Source organism: Ornithorhynchus anatinus, chromosome 11 (assembly GCF_004115215.2).
Source record: "Ornithorhynchus anatinus isolate Pmale09 chromosome 11, mOrnAna1.pri.v4, whole genome shotgun sequence".
Lineage (NCBI taxonomy): Eukaryota > Metazoa > Chordata > Mammalia > Monotremata > Ornithorhynchidae > Ornithorhynchus > Ornithorhynchus anatinus.
In genome coordinates this window covers 56,146,271-56,161,611 of record NC_041738.1, presented here as the reverse complement: position 1 = coordinate 56,161,611, position 15,341 = coordinate 56,146,271, and the positions used below count along the sequence as shown (strand labels likewise).

At 50.1% G+C, this 15,341-nt stretch overlaps 1 protein-coding gene across 1 annotated transcript in view; it reads right to left on the bottom strand.

Moving 5' to 3' along the window:
* The window catches only part of ZBTB16 (zinc finger and BTB domain containing 16), a 143,870-nt gene that overhangs the window by 57,496 nt on the left and 71,033 nt on the right, over window positions 1–15,341 (bottom strand). The window lies entirely within an intron of this gene.

The window sequence follows — 15,341 nt, the reverse complement described above, 5'->3', positions numbered from 1 at the left end:
CCCAGGCCCGTGTTCTCTCCACTGGGCCCTTTCCATTGCTTTGCTTTGAGAGCCTGGCCTGGTCACGTAGCTAGAGCCCAGGCCAACGGGACCAAACTAGACCAATTTAGACAGTAGAGTCCAGCCAGAAGGAGACAGACAGACTGGGTGTCAGGCTTCGGGATTCCGCCTCAGGGCAGGTCACTTGACCTCTCCAGCCTCAATTTCCCCCTTCTGGCAAACATGGAAAAGAATCGCAGCCCTCTAGTCCCCAGAGCCTGATTTAGCAGGGCGGCAGTGGAATATCTATCCTCTCCTTTGGTCATTTGCCAGACAGAGAGGGGAGGGGAGGGGAGAAGCCCAGCCCATCACAAAGAGGGGGCTAAAACCAAAGAGGTTTAGGGATTTTATGATGATTTTGTTGTTGGCTCCGCTCTCATGGGTTGTTCTCGCCAATAAACCAGAGGCCGCAGCGGGCTGGGCCTTGGCCTAGGAAAGCAGGGGGAGGGGAGGGAAACAGAGGTGAAAGGTGGGAGGGACTTTGTGGGCTGCATCCTGTGGCCACCCTCACCTGTTCCAGGTAAACTCACTCTTTCGCGTGGGTGAGAAGAGAGAATCTCAGAGAAAGAGAAGTCAGAAGCTAATGGGAGAAAATCCAAGCTTCCACGGGACAAAGAAAGGGGGAAAAAAGGACTGCAAACCCATTGATAGCATTTGTGTATATGCGTGTGTAGAGTTGGGGTGGGGAGAGTGTGTGGATGTGTCTCTATGCAGGGAGAGTTTGTGGACCTGGTTTTATGCACCTATGTTTTGGTGAGTATGTGTGAAGGGGCAAGAATGTGTGTGTGCGTGTGTGTGCCCTTGCCTATGTGTGTCTCTGCACCTCTACACACCTCTATGTGTTTCTGGAGGGAAGGATGGGGGTTGTCTGTCTTTGTTTGTGTGCTTATGTGTCTCTCAACCTCTGTGAATGGGTGTGTACGTGGAGGGGAGGATGGGTTTGGTATGTGTGTGTATGTCTTTCTGTATGCATATGCCTATGTGTGTGTGTGACTGTGTGTGTGAGTGTTGAGGTCTCTGTGAGCATGTGTGTGTGTTTTTAAATTCCTTGAGATTTTAAAATAAACATCTTGAATGTTCTGATGAGATCCGCCTGCCTGCTTACATAAGGAAGTACAGCGTGTACCAAAACAGCAGATCCCAAAAAAAGCCCGAGCTGTCAGAACAATAAGTACAGACACAGGGCATTTTACAACAGGCCGTGCTGTACAGTTTTATTTACAGTACCTCTTATCAGACAGGGAACAGTGCGCTTGCCAAACTCAAAGGCTAGCACTGCGTGTTCCCTCGCTCAAGTAGATGTGTGCTCCCGGGGAGAGCGTGAGGGAGGGGAGAGAGAGAGCGAGAGGAAAGAAGAGGATACAAGTGTTGTTTTTTAATCAACAAAACCAAAACGGAGCTGGAGCTGGAACATGGGTAATATTCACATGTTCATAGAGGAGGTGAAAGGAGAAGGGAGCAGGTCAGGCTGAGACAGTACAGAGACGAAGGACGCAGACAGCATTCAAGAGAACGGAGAGCCCACGTCAAGGTCAATGCCTCTTTGCTGACCTCAGGAAGATGGCCCTCCAGGCCAAGGGGCATCTTGTCCCGGGGAGCCCGAGAGGGATTTTAAGAGATTTGAGTGGAAACAACACAGGACTGGGAGGCAGCAGGACCTGAGTTCTAATCTCAGCTCTGCCACCTATCTGATGTGTGACCTTGAGTAAAGTCATTTCACTCTTCTGTGCCTCAGTTACCTCACTGTAAAATGGAGATTAAGACTGCAAGCACCATGTAGGACATGGACTGTGTCCAACCTGATTAGTTTGTAACTACCCAGCACTTAGCACAGTGCCTGGCACATAAGTGCAAAAAAAAAAAAAAAGGAGAGAGATAAGTCCCTGTTGTCCTGGCTATAGTAAGGCAGGTTTCCTGGCCCCACTAATAATAATAATAATGGTATTTGTTCAACGCTTACTATGTGCCAGGCACTGTACTAAGCGCTGTGGTGGATACAAGAAAATCACGTTGGACACAGTCCCTGTCCCAAGCGGGGCTCACAGTCTCAATCCCCATTTTCAGATGTGGTCCCTGAGGCACAGAGAAGTTAAGTGACTTGCTCAAGGTCACACAGCAGCCAAGTGGTGGAGGCTGGCTCAGTCATAACCCTGACTCCCAGACCTGTGTTCTATCCACCACACCATGCTGCTTCTCACTAGCCAAAGTGGCAGGGACAGTGATATAATGAGCATGGTTCTGCACGGACTCCTGGACCCAATCAGTCATTCAATTGTATTTATTAAGTGCTTGCACTGTGCAGAGCACTGTTCTAAGGGATTGGAGTACACTATAAAAGACTTAGTAGACATGTTCCCTGCTCACAGTGCATTTACAGACCCTCCTGCTTCCCTGATAATAACAATAATAATACTAATTGGGGTATTTGTTAAACACTTACTCTGTGTCGTGCACTGTATTAAGTCCTGAGGAGGATACAAGGAAATCAGGTTCGACACAATCCCTGTCCCACGTAGGGCTCACAGTCTTAATCCCCATTTTACAGATGAGATCACTGAAGCACAGGGAAGAAAGTGATTTGCCCAAAGCCACCCAGCAGACAAATGGCAGACCAGGGATTAGAACCCATGACCTTCTGACTCCCCGGCCTGGACTCTATTCACTATGCCATGCTGCTTCCCTGATGGCTTCCCTTCAGGCTCCACTCCAGCCCCAGGCTTTCAGAGAGTAGGTCTGATCAGCAGACTCTCAACTTTGGTTCTGGGCCTCCTGCATCCACACAAATGGTCCAGTGGGATGGGCGGGGAACCTGTTTTCCAATTCTGTTGCACTGTACTCTCCCAAGCAATCAATACAGGGCTCTGAAAAGTAAGTGCTCAATAAATAGCTTTGACTGATTGGAACAAAGGGCCACGCTAAGCAGCCTAAACACACCCACTGAGACATTGGGACCCTTACACTTAAAAGTACCTCTCATACACAACTATATACAAAACACCATGGACCTGACACAACCATCTCCTCAAACACCTGAAACAACCACATTCATCCAATCATTTCTTGACCAAACCCTCACAACCAACATAGATACAATTTGAAAGAAGTATGGAGCAATACAATCAGCCCAGTCACACAATCACCCAATACAACCCTCCATGCATACAAATCCTAACATAAATCCTTCCAGTCTACCCATAGCCAATTCCCACAAAAACTACCCACACCCAACCATCCCCAGTACATACAGCAACACAAACCCAGCCAACACACCTAAGTTCAAACTAATTTTTTAAAGCTATAAAACTTACACAAACATATTTTCCCCAAACCAACAGTTTTAGCACACCATACTCATCCTTCTAATGCTCAGGAAATTATGCAGGACAACAAAATTGGTAGGTCAGAAGCTTCTGGATAGATCCATGGAAAAGTAGTCTTTGCTGGGCCACAGAAGGGAGAGTTAAGAGTGGAGAGGGGATGAGTTAGGGACATTAGATAGTCCATTTTGTGACACTATATCCTTAATCGTGCTTAACACATCACTTGTTTCTTTGATTTCATTTATCTATACCTATCCATTACAAGGAGAGTCGGGGATAGACATAGGAGAGTTAAGGGTTTTGAGCTGATCACTTGGACCTCTGGAGTGAAAATCTGTGATGGAAAGGGGAGGGTTAGAGGTATTGAACAGTCCCTGGAGGGAGAGTCAGGGATGGAGTAAGGAGAATTGGGATGTTGGATGATCCACTCTGGATCACTGGGAGAGAGTCAGGGATGGAGAGGAGAGAGTCAGGAGGGTTGGATCGTCCGTGTTGGATCAATGGAGGGAGATCTGGGATGGAGAGGGGAGAGTCAAGGTTGGAGAGCAGAGAGTCAGGGGTGTTGGATGGTGGATGCTGGGTCTTGCGGGGTGAGTCAGGGATAGAGAGGGGAGAGTTGGGGATGTATAGCGGATAGTCGGGGATGGAGAGGGGAGAGTCAGGGATGGAGAGAAGTCGGGGGTGTTGGGTGGCCCATGCTGGATCACTGGAGGGAGAGTCAGGCAAGGAGAGGAGACATTCAGGGGTGTTGGATTGTCCATCCCTAACCATGAGGGTGGGGGCTCAGGAGTGATAGACACACAAGGAGGAAGAGACAGGCTGCCAATCCAGTCCCCACTCCATGCCCCTCAGACCTACCCCTGGATCTTAGCCTAGCTTGGGTGGGACCCATGGAGATTACCAAATCTAGCCTCCTGACTCTGGGCCATTTTTGCAAAACAAAAGAGGGCATGTGGGTGCCCAGTGCTCAGAACCAGGGGGCAAGCCAGTTGGCTTAGACCAAGTGGGGGAGGGGGGATAGGGGCGGGGCGGGGTCGGGTGGGGAAAGAGAGGCAGGGTGCCAAGTAAATGCTGCGAGCTGATATGGGCCACGTGGGGTAGATGGGCCGGAGGGGAGGTCAAGCATGGAGGCTGGGGGTGGGGGGCACCTTCTCCTTAGCCTCAGTGCCAAGTCAAGGGTCCATGCTCAGAAGGAGAGGGGAACTATGAGAGGGGTTTGGGTCTTTAGCCAAACCAAACCACAAATACGGATTAAGGGGGAAATGGCAAAGGAAATTTATGCATTATAGTCGCTTTACTACCTAATTAATTCAGTCATTTCAAAAACAATTTTATTTATGTTCCATTTACCACATCAAAAGTGCAAAAAAAAAACATACAACCCACTGATGCTAAAATAATACCTCAAGGCATCTATTTTTAATCAGTTTAAAAACACATGCCAAGCGCCAGCCTCTGCCCCAGCTCCCGTCCAGCCCCGCCCCCCCGGCCAGAGTCTCTGGTCCCCAGGCTACCCCCCTGCCACTAGCAGCCGGCTCCCGGACGAGAGCTCCAGCCCCACACCCCATACCCTCAGCTCCTACCTCTCAGACCTCAGCTCCCAGCCTAGCTCCTAGCCCCCAATCCCCATCCCCTCGACCCCCAACCCCAGGAGCGCTGAGACCCCACTGGGTCCAGGCTTGCTGGGAGACTTCACGGCTGTACAGAGCGGAGCTTGTCAAAAAAAAAAAAAAAATCCAAAAAAAACCCCAATCCATAATGGCCCGAGGCTCCTCTCCAATCTATTTTCTGCTCAGCTGGTTTTAAATGAAGTTATTATGAGTCATTAACACACCCGCAAGCCAGGGGAACGCAGCCAATTCCAATTTTAAATTTAGCCTGTTCTCTGCCCACAGAACGAATGTGGCCGCGTGGTGTCCGCTCTCTCGCCCGAGCCGGGGACAACGGGGACAGCCGGACCCTGTGTGCACACCCTCACATACACCCACGTGCTGTCTTGCGCATGGTCACACATACGGTCATACATGTACAGTGGCACAGACACAAAAACTTGTTTCTACAGATGTATGTTCATGCACAGGCTTGCAGTCTCAGTGATTTACATACATACACGCACACACACATATATACCCAATCAACTATACCCCCACAAAAAACCCTCTTCTCCCCACCCCAGAATTTCTAAAACTGGAATCTGGAGAGCCCTCAAAACTGGGAAGGGGGAAGACAAGGGATCACGACGGAGAGAGGAGGCAGGGGAGCAGGATGAATCTCTGAAATGGAAGCTTTCTAGGGGAGAGGGAGAGATTTCGGGATCAGTCAAACCCCACCCCAACTCCCCACCGTCACAAAAACAACATGGATAACAGAAGCGAAGTTGCAATAGAAAGGTAAAGATAGACTTTCCAATCGAGCATGAATGTCAGGGTAAGGCACTAGATATGATTAGCTCATTTCGCTTTTAAATCTGAAAGGTAATGGCCTGTGTGGCCCATTACAGCAAAGGAACAATTTTGAGGGTTTTAGAGAAATCCTGCTTCTGGTGCACGTTCACACACACACACACACACACTCACATGCACACCCATCCATATCTGTATATACATCCTCACTCATGGATGTGTACACATACATTCACTCATGATCCACCCCCCACCGAGGAACATGGACCATGCCTAATGCTAATACATGATTCTAATGTATTCTTTCCCAGCACTTAGTACAGTGCTCTGCACTTAGTAAGTGCTTAATATTATTAATACCACTACTTATACACACATGCATTTGTACAAGACAGAGATTCATAGTCCCTTTCTGGACACCTGAAGTCAGGGGTGTGTGTGTGTGTGTGTGTGGGTGTGTGGGTGTGTGCTTACGCACACCCAAGTTAATGGGAAGAATGTACACACACTTAACTAGACTATAAACTCGTTGTGGTCAGGGAAAGTTTCTACCAATTCTGTAATACTGAACTCACCCAAGCACTAAATAAAGTGCTCTGCACACATTAAGAGCTCAAAAAGTACCATTGATTGAAGAATGAAACATCTAAATACATAGATTGCTTATACTTAGATATACCAAAGCAGCATGGCCTACCACAAAGCAGCGTGGCCTGTTGGAAAGAGCAGGAGCCTGAGAGGCAGAAAGACCTGGGTTCTAATTCTAGTTCTGGCACCTCTCTGCTCTGAGACCTTGGGTAAGTCACCTCACTTCTCTGAGCCTATCTCATCTGTAAAGTGGGGGTTGAGGCTGTGAACCCCATATGGGGCAAGGATTTGCTTCTATCCATCCCACTGCATAGGACAGTACCTGGTACGTTATAAGTGCTTTATAAATACCACAATTATTATTATTATTGTTTGAATTGCAGCATTCAGGTATACTCCTGGGTAATGTCGGAGAAGCGGTGTGGCTTAGTGGAAACACCAGGGGTTTGGGAGTTAGAGGTCGTGGGTTCTAATCCAGCCTCTGTCACTTGTCAGTTGTGTGACTTTAGGTAAGTCACTTAACTTCTCTATGCCTCAGTTACCTCATCTGTAAAATGGGGATGAAGCCCGACAGCCCTGCGTGGCACAACATGATTACCTTGTATCTACCCCAGTGCTTAGAACAGTGCTCGGCACATGGTAAGATCTTAACAAGTACCATTATTATTATAATTAATAATGTGTGACATTCAGGTGTACATTGGCGTGCTGATAGAGCCATACAGGTATATATGAGGGGAATGATGTTACCTTCACAGATGAATCCTAGGATGACAATATACACACATTTGCAGATGGCACACACACTGGTATATGTGGGGATAGCTCACACACCTAAATACAAATGGACTGAACCGCATTTAAATGTGAAAGTTCAGGAGGCCTCTTTTCTACTCTCCCTCCCCACAACACTTCACTGCCCCTCCAAACCAGGGAGCACCCTATGGCGGCATCTGAAAGCCAAACATTTGTGGGAAGGGATCAACTGAGTGGTGGGGTGGGGAGACACACAAAGGCAACTTCTCCCCTTCTCAAAACCTGCCAAGCCAACCAGGTGACGGGTGAGAGGTGTGATCAGATTTCAGTTCAGGGCCTGAATCGACCCAAGGAAAAGTCAATTTGGCACCAACTGAACGTAGCAGGGATTGGTCAAGCAGACCAGATCAACCTAGCTGGGCTGCAGCCCCAAACCACCAATCAGTCAAATCAATCGTATTTATTGAGTGCTTATTATGTGAATGAAGAGCACTGTACTAAGTGCTTGGGAGAGTAATAATGATAATAATAATCATGGTACTTGAGCATTTACTATGTGCCAAGCGTTGTTCTAAGCACTTGGGTAGATATAAATTAATCAGATTGAACACAGGCCCTGTCTCACACGGGCTCACAGTCTATAATAAGACAGAATCAAGAGGCAGGTTCCCTGCCCATAATGAGCTTACAGTCTAAGCGGGGAGGCAGACACTAACACCACTCCACTAATTCTGCCTCCTAACCCCTCCCCCACCCCCCCACCACAGGCCCCGACACTAGCACCCCACCTGATTGACATTCTGCACTGCCCCACCCCAGGCCTGCTGTCGGTCCAGGAGAGAGAAAGCTCTGCTCTGGGAATCATGACTTCAGGACTCTGACCTGTTTTTAATGGTAATTGTTAAGCATTCACTATGTGCCACACACTGTATTAAGAGCTGGGGTAAATACAAGATAACCAGGCTGGACACAGTCCATGTCCCACATGAGACTCATCGTATTAGTCTCCATTTTACAGATGAGGTAACTGAGGCACAGAGAAGTTAAGAGAAATGTCCAAGACCACACAGCAGGCCAACACTCCATAATAATAATAATAATAATAATGTTGGTATTTGTTAAGCGCTTACTATGTGCTGAGCACTGTTCTAAGCGCTGGGATAGACATAGGGGAATCAGGTTGTCCCACGTGGGGCTCACAGTCTTAATCCCCATTTTACAGATGAGGGAACTGAGGCACAGAGAAGTTAAGTGACTTGCCCACAGTCACACAGCCAAGTGGCAGAGCTGGGATTCGAACTCATGAGCCCTGACTCCAAAGCCCATGCTCTTTCCACTGAGCCACGCTGCTTCTCCATGGCCTTGTGGACAGAGCACAGGCCTGGGAGTCATTTATTCATTCAATCGTAATCACTGAGCGCTTACTGTGGGTCAGAAGGGCTTGGGTTCTAATTCTGATTCTGCCACTTGCCTGCTGTGTGACTTTGGGCAAGTCACTTCACTTCTCTGTGCCTCATTTACCTCATCTGTAAAATGGGGATCAAGACCATGAACTCGATGTGGGACAGGGACAGTATCCAACCCAATTTCCTTGTATCCACCCCAGAGCTTAGTACAGTGCCTGGCATATAGTAAGTACTTAACAAATAGCCCAATTATCAGTATTATTTTTGTGTGGCAGACTCGGGGTTAGAATCCAGGTCTTCTGACTCCCAGCCCATGCTCTATCCACTAGGCCGTGCGGCTTCTCGCTGACTAACTGGGTAAAAGCCACACATACAAATCACAGTGTGATGTTGCTTCAGAAGAAGAATCAGGGCCTAGTGGAGGAAGCACAGGACCAAGAGTCAGGAGACCTGACTTCCAAACCACCTCTTCCTCTTGCCCACTTTGTGATCTTGGGCAAATCACTTCATTTCTCTGTGTCTCAGTTTTCCCATCTGTAAAATGGGGACTCAATACTTGGCCATACATCCACTTAAACCGTGTGCCCCAAGTGGTGCTGAAACTGTCTGATCTGATTGCATTCAATTTACCCCAGCTCTTAGCAGAGTATCTAAGTACCAAGCACAGTGCTTGTGAAGAAGCAGTGTGGGTCAGTGGAAAGAGCATGGGCTGGGTAGTCAGAGGAAGTGGGTTCTAATCCCACCTCTGCCACTTGTATGCTGTGTGACCTTGGGCAAGTCACTTATTCTCTGTTCCTTAATTACCTCATCTGTAAAATGGGAATTAAAAGTGTGAGCCCCATGTGGGACAATCTGATTACCCTGTATCTACCCCAGCGCTTAGAACAGTGCTTGGCCTTAAACAAATGCCATTACTATTACCTGGTACATAGTAAGTGTCCAACGAGTGTGTAGGAAGCCACGATGCCTAGTGGTTAGGACATGGGCCTGGGAGTCAGAAGGACCTGGTTTCTAATTCCAGCTCCACCATTCGTCTGCTATGTGATCTTGGGCAACTCACTTCACTGGGCCTCAGTTTCCTCATCTGTAAAATGGGAATTGAGACTGTGAGCCCCATGTGGGACATGGACTGTGTCCAATCTGAGGAGCATCTACCCCAGCGCCTAGCACAGTGCCTGGCTTAACAAATGCCATAAAGAATACCATTATTATTAGAAATGTGTGGCAACCCAGCCTACCTAATTGTTCATTGCACCCACTGCCCCAGCAAGACCAAGGCTGGGAAGAATGAGGGGATGATATCATGCAAGCCCCAAGCACTCTAATCAAGAGCAGTGTGGCCTACTGAAAAGAGCCCAGCCTTGGAGTCATAGGACCTAGGTTCTAATCCCAACCCCTCCCACTTGCCTGTTGTGTGACCTTGAGCAAGTCACTTCACTTCTCAGTCACCTCAACTGAAAAATGAGGATTAAGTCCTATTCCCTCCTACTTAGACTGTGAGATGGGGCCTGTGTCCAACCTGATTGTCCTGTACCTACCCCAGCATTTAGACCAGTGTTTGACACATGATAAGCCCTTAACAAATATTATTTTTAAAAAATTCCTCTGGGAGTCTCATCCATTGTTCCTAAAGGCAGACTCCATGATCTGACTCCATGAAGATGTCTGGAGGACAAGGGGAGTGGGGACATTGACACCAGCTCCTCAAGAAGCAGCTGTGGATCAGGATGGGTTTTCAGGTGAAGCAGCGGACACGTAGGTGGTGAAATCTTCCAGAAGGGAAAAAAAAACAAAAAGAAGGCCTGTCTGCCCTGCGTCGAGCAAATGCTCAGTCCTCTGGGCTGAACCAAGGTAACAGAGCACAAGTACCATATCCCCATCGTTAGCTGGCTAACGAGGCAGATTGTGTTAGGGCCGTTATGGATTCTGTAAAATACCTTCCAATTGACGTGAGGTTTGCCCCAGGGAGATCAGCTCGGGGCCTGAGGGTGGCGGTGAGGAAAAGGGGGGGAGAGAGATGGAGACAGAGTGACACAGAAATGGAGAGTCAAGAATCAAAAGGAAAGATGGGAAATGACTTCATCTATTTCATTCATTCATTATTGACAGATAAGATGGACACAAGAAGTCACACACATATCCACACTCATTCCCACATAGTCCAGCAGCGGGGCTGCAATCTGTAAATCTAGAGCGGGAGAATGATCAGGGGGTCACCTGAAATCACTGGGCTGAATGACCTGGTGAGGGCAGAGGGCGGGGGCCTAGAGGTAGCATCTCCACACCTCACCCCCATCCCTGCGGGCAGGGAATGTGTCTACCGACTCCATTACATTGTACTCTCCCAAGCGCTTAGTACAGTGCTCTGCACACTTGTACTCAGTGCTCAATAAACATGATTGTTTAGAACACAGATCTTGACCTAGGGGCTGGAGTGAGGATGGGGGCTCAAGTAGGGTCGGCGTCCAGACCCATATGTCACAGGCAGTGGAGACGTGGAGAGTGGGGACTTGATATTTATCTTGGGGATCCTCATTAACCCTATAGGCTTACCCATGCTCGACACCCCTCAGCCCTGTCAAGGATAGCAAAACCTCAGATCGAGAAATCGATAACTGAGGAGAGAGACAGAAAGAAAGAGAGAAAGAGGGAGAGAGAGAGAGAAGAAAGGTATGTCATGCACCACTGGGCCTCCCCTCTGGAACTTTGTCCGTCAGAACCATGGACCTGTTTGCAATGATGGAGAATGGAGGAGGGAGAGTAGAAGTGGGCAGGAGAGAGACAGAATACAAAGAGAGACGGAGACAGTCGGGGGGACAGGGACATTGGGAGATGCAGAGTCAGAGGGACAGAGGCATCCAGGGATGGTGAGAGACAGAGACTAATAATGATTCAGAGATGTAGGGAGATGGTCAAAGACACAGAGTCGGAGGGACAGCGAGAGAAACGGACGGCCACAAGTGATCAGAGGCAAGGGGTCGGAGAGGCAGAGAAGGTCAGAGATGCAGAGTCGGGGTGACAATCAGAGGCAGAGCCTGGCAGAGATACAGGAACGGAGAGAGACAGAGACACAGAGTCGGAGAGGCGGAGAAGGCGACGGACAGAGGCCGAGAGGCACAGAGACAGCCAGAGACCCAGGGTCAGGGCCACCTCCGGAGACGGTCGGAGACCCGAGGGTGGAGAGGGCGAGAGAACGATATTACATAATTCCCACTTTTCCCTCCGCCCTTCAAGCAATGTTCTCTCTGACAGGCTCCTCTCGGAGAGGGGGAAAATGACATGCCCAATTCCCCAGGCTGGCTGGGCTCGGAGAGCACACGGTGTACTGTACAGCCCATAAAACTGCAAACAGCCTCCAGACAGTGCCGCAATCGGCCGCCATCAAAACACTTTGTCTTGCATACAAACTCCGGCCCCGCGCTGAACGGAATACGAAATCAGCCCATTACAGTACGGGGAGGGCGCTCCTTAGCAACGGGGCTTTACAGCCGCGACGCGCTACAGGAAGCTAAATCTGTCGAGCCTGTTGGGCGAATGATAAACATTAGCGGCATTAAAAACACAAAAGCCATGTAAATGGAGGCGCATAATGTGGAAACGAATTTATGGAAGAACCGGGGGGGGGGGGGGGGGGGGACGACGGGGGCAGGGAGCCGGCCGAGCCCGTGCCAGCGCCATATGGAGATGCAGACCCGGATTTGGGGGCGGGGGGAGCAGAGAGGAGGGGGAGATGAACCCCCTTTTTCCACCCCCCCCCCAGGGGGGTGGGCGAGGGTTGAGCTGGGGAGCGGAGTGACCTCGGGGAACTTTGGGAACTTTTCTCCGTCTGGCTGGGCCGCCACCCACCCTGGTGACCCACCCTGGGCGGAGGGCAGATGTGCGGCCGGCCAGGCCGCCCCCCCCCCCCCCCCGATAGGGTTGGAAAAGCGAAACCCTTTTCATCAGGTGAAGAGAAGGCTCTCTGGTGGGAAACAGCAGCGGATCGACACCCCTGCCAAAACGGGAGCTAAAAGCAAAACCATATTCTTCTGCTCTCGGCCCGGGCTCTGGAGGATGGAGGGAAGGGGGTGGACGGGGGGAAAAGGGGGGCGGGATAAAAAAGAAATGTATTTTTCATCAGCCAGTGTATAATTTATAAACAGCATTAAACAGTTTCTGTTTTCCTTTTTCCTCTCTCCTGTGTCTGAGGCTTGGACAGCAGTCAAGCCTGCATTAATTTCTGCTTTGGGTACACTGTGTTCTTGGGCGCACATCTTGCAAGCGATCATAAACTCTCTGGAATGCTGGCAGAACATCCAGACCCGCCGGCAGGCCAGTGACGGCATCGCTGGGAAAAAGTTCGGGACGCAGGCCAAATTCTGAGAGGAGGAGGAGGAGGAGGAGGACGACGACGACGATGAGAGAGCGAGCGAGACCCAGAGACACGGAGCCGCAGAGACAATGGGGCGCAGGGACATCCAGAGTTACGGAGAGAGACGAGGAGAAAGCGACAATGGACTACAGAGGGGCACGGACCGAGAGCGACAGTGGGGCTCAGTGACACAAGGAGACAGAGAGACACGAAACGATAGAGACAATGAGGCACTGAGAGACTCAGAGACGGATTTATTTACTTATTTATTTATATTAATGTCTATCTTGCCCTCTAGACTGTGAACTCCAAGTGTCTGTTGTTGTATTGTACTATCCCAAGCGCTTAGTTCAGTGCTTTGCACGCAGTAAGGGCTCAGTAAATGCAACTGAATGAAGGAATGAAAGAGAGGTACAAGGCTAGGCGGGGAGATACGGAGTGATAGCGACAACGGGCCACAGATACAGAGATACAGAGAGACCCAAAACGGTGGAGACAATGAGGCGCAGAGAGCTATAGAGACACACAGAGACGCAGAGATAGGGGAAAGAGACAGGGAGAGACCCAGGAAGACCAGGATAAACAGCCAATGATCATTCAATTCGTCCATGAAAGGTATTTTTTGAGCGCTCACTGTGTGCATAGCGCTCTACTAAGCGCTGGATGTCGAAAGGAAGAGGGAAGCCCAGAAGCCCGCCTCTCTCCGCATCCAGGCCGGCAGGGGAAGAAAGTTCAAACCCTGGAGGGTCTCCACCGCCATCCGGACTTCAAAGCCCCGAGACAAGTGAGGAGAAGAAGCAGGGGCACTCCCCTAACCGCTGACTCGCAATACCTCAGTCAAGAAGGGAGGGCGACAACAGCTCAGTCTTTCCATGCCCCCCTGTCCGGCCGAACTGCCTGAAGGCAGAGGGATGGCTGCGTTGGCCTAGGCAGTACAATGACTATCGCAGCTGAGTGGGATATATGGTCACGGTTGGGGACCCCGGACTTGGCCAGAACCGTCTTGTAGGATCTGGGGCGGTGGCGGAGGAAAGAACCGACAAGGTGCTGTCTTCCCCCCCCCCCCCCACTCTTCTCCCACCATCCCAGGGGGAGGCGGAGATTCCAGAAATCCGCTGAGATTTCCCAGTACCCCTACTCTTCGGGTCCCTACATTCCTCCCGTTCTCCGGAGATCAGGGCCTTTCCTTTCCTCCTTCTCCCCTCCTTCCCCCCACTTTTCCTCTCCCCCCTTTTTCTCCCCCATTCCCCACTACGGAGCCAACCGCATTTTGGCAAACTGGAGCGGGTCTGAGCTCTTCCTAGTTTCTAGTGAGCGCACTGAAAAAGGAGACTCGGAGATTACCACGGCAGCAAGGCCCAGAATTACTGCCCTCCAGGCGTTTACAGTTTAACGGGGAAGGGAGGCATATTTCCTCACCCAAGACCCTGATCCTACCTTATCACCCCCGCCCCATCCCCCCCTTTACCCCAGTCCCATCTCCTCCCATCTTCCCCTAACCTCTCATCCTGACCTCGAATTGCCCCCCTCGGTCGACCCGGCCAGAGCGGTCTCATTAATGAGTGAACGTCCTGTTCGTTAATTTAAACTTATTGTTATCATCAGGTATATCTCACAAACACTTGATTAGTTAACGCATTCCAGCCGCAATGAAAACTTCAATTAAACTCCACATTCACCACCACCATTTAGGTGTTTGGAAAAAACAAGCAGCAAGGAGGAGCCGAGCAAGTGAGCGAGTGCACGAGCACACCCCGGCAAAGCCCTCCTACAGGGCAAACTTCTAATTAAACAAATTGTCAATTTCAACACAATGAAAACTGATTTAGGAGTGAAAATTTAGTATTCCAGTCACTGGGAATAGACCTCACACTGTCGATCTCTTCGGAGGGAAGAAGGGCACAAGAGAGAGAAAGAGAAAGGAAGAGTCGCAAAGACTGAAAGATGGAGAGACTGGGGAAGTGAGGGAGAGATGGGAGGCGGAGACGTTGAGAGGGAAAGGAAAGAGATGGGGGGAGGAGGAAAGTTGAGGGACGGGAGAAATGGGGGGGGGGAGTCCTCTTCCTTTGCATCCATCAAGGTCCCCACCCAGGAATCTGCGGTCTGTTTTGGGGGATCCAGGCAAGTCTTCCCTCCACGCCCCTGTCCCCCCACCCGTGGCCGACTAGGGAAAAAAAATGGATCTTGTGTGATGACAGAGTTGGCTCGGCCTTCACTGTACATACTGTACCCACAGGCTTGGCACGCCGCCAAGGCTGGCTGGGAGCCCAAGCTACAATAACAAACACAGGCAGTGCTAGCCAGAAAGGAGGGGCAGCTTCGGGGGGGAGAGGGGGAGGGTGTCTGACACGCGGAGAGCAGGGACCTGGCCAGGATTGCTGGAGAAGACCCCTTCCCCCCCTCAAAAAAAAAATAGCCCCTGCCCAGGGCAGGTGCAACAGAGTACTGGGGGAGATGTTGGAGGAGGGTGAATCTACAG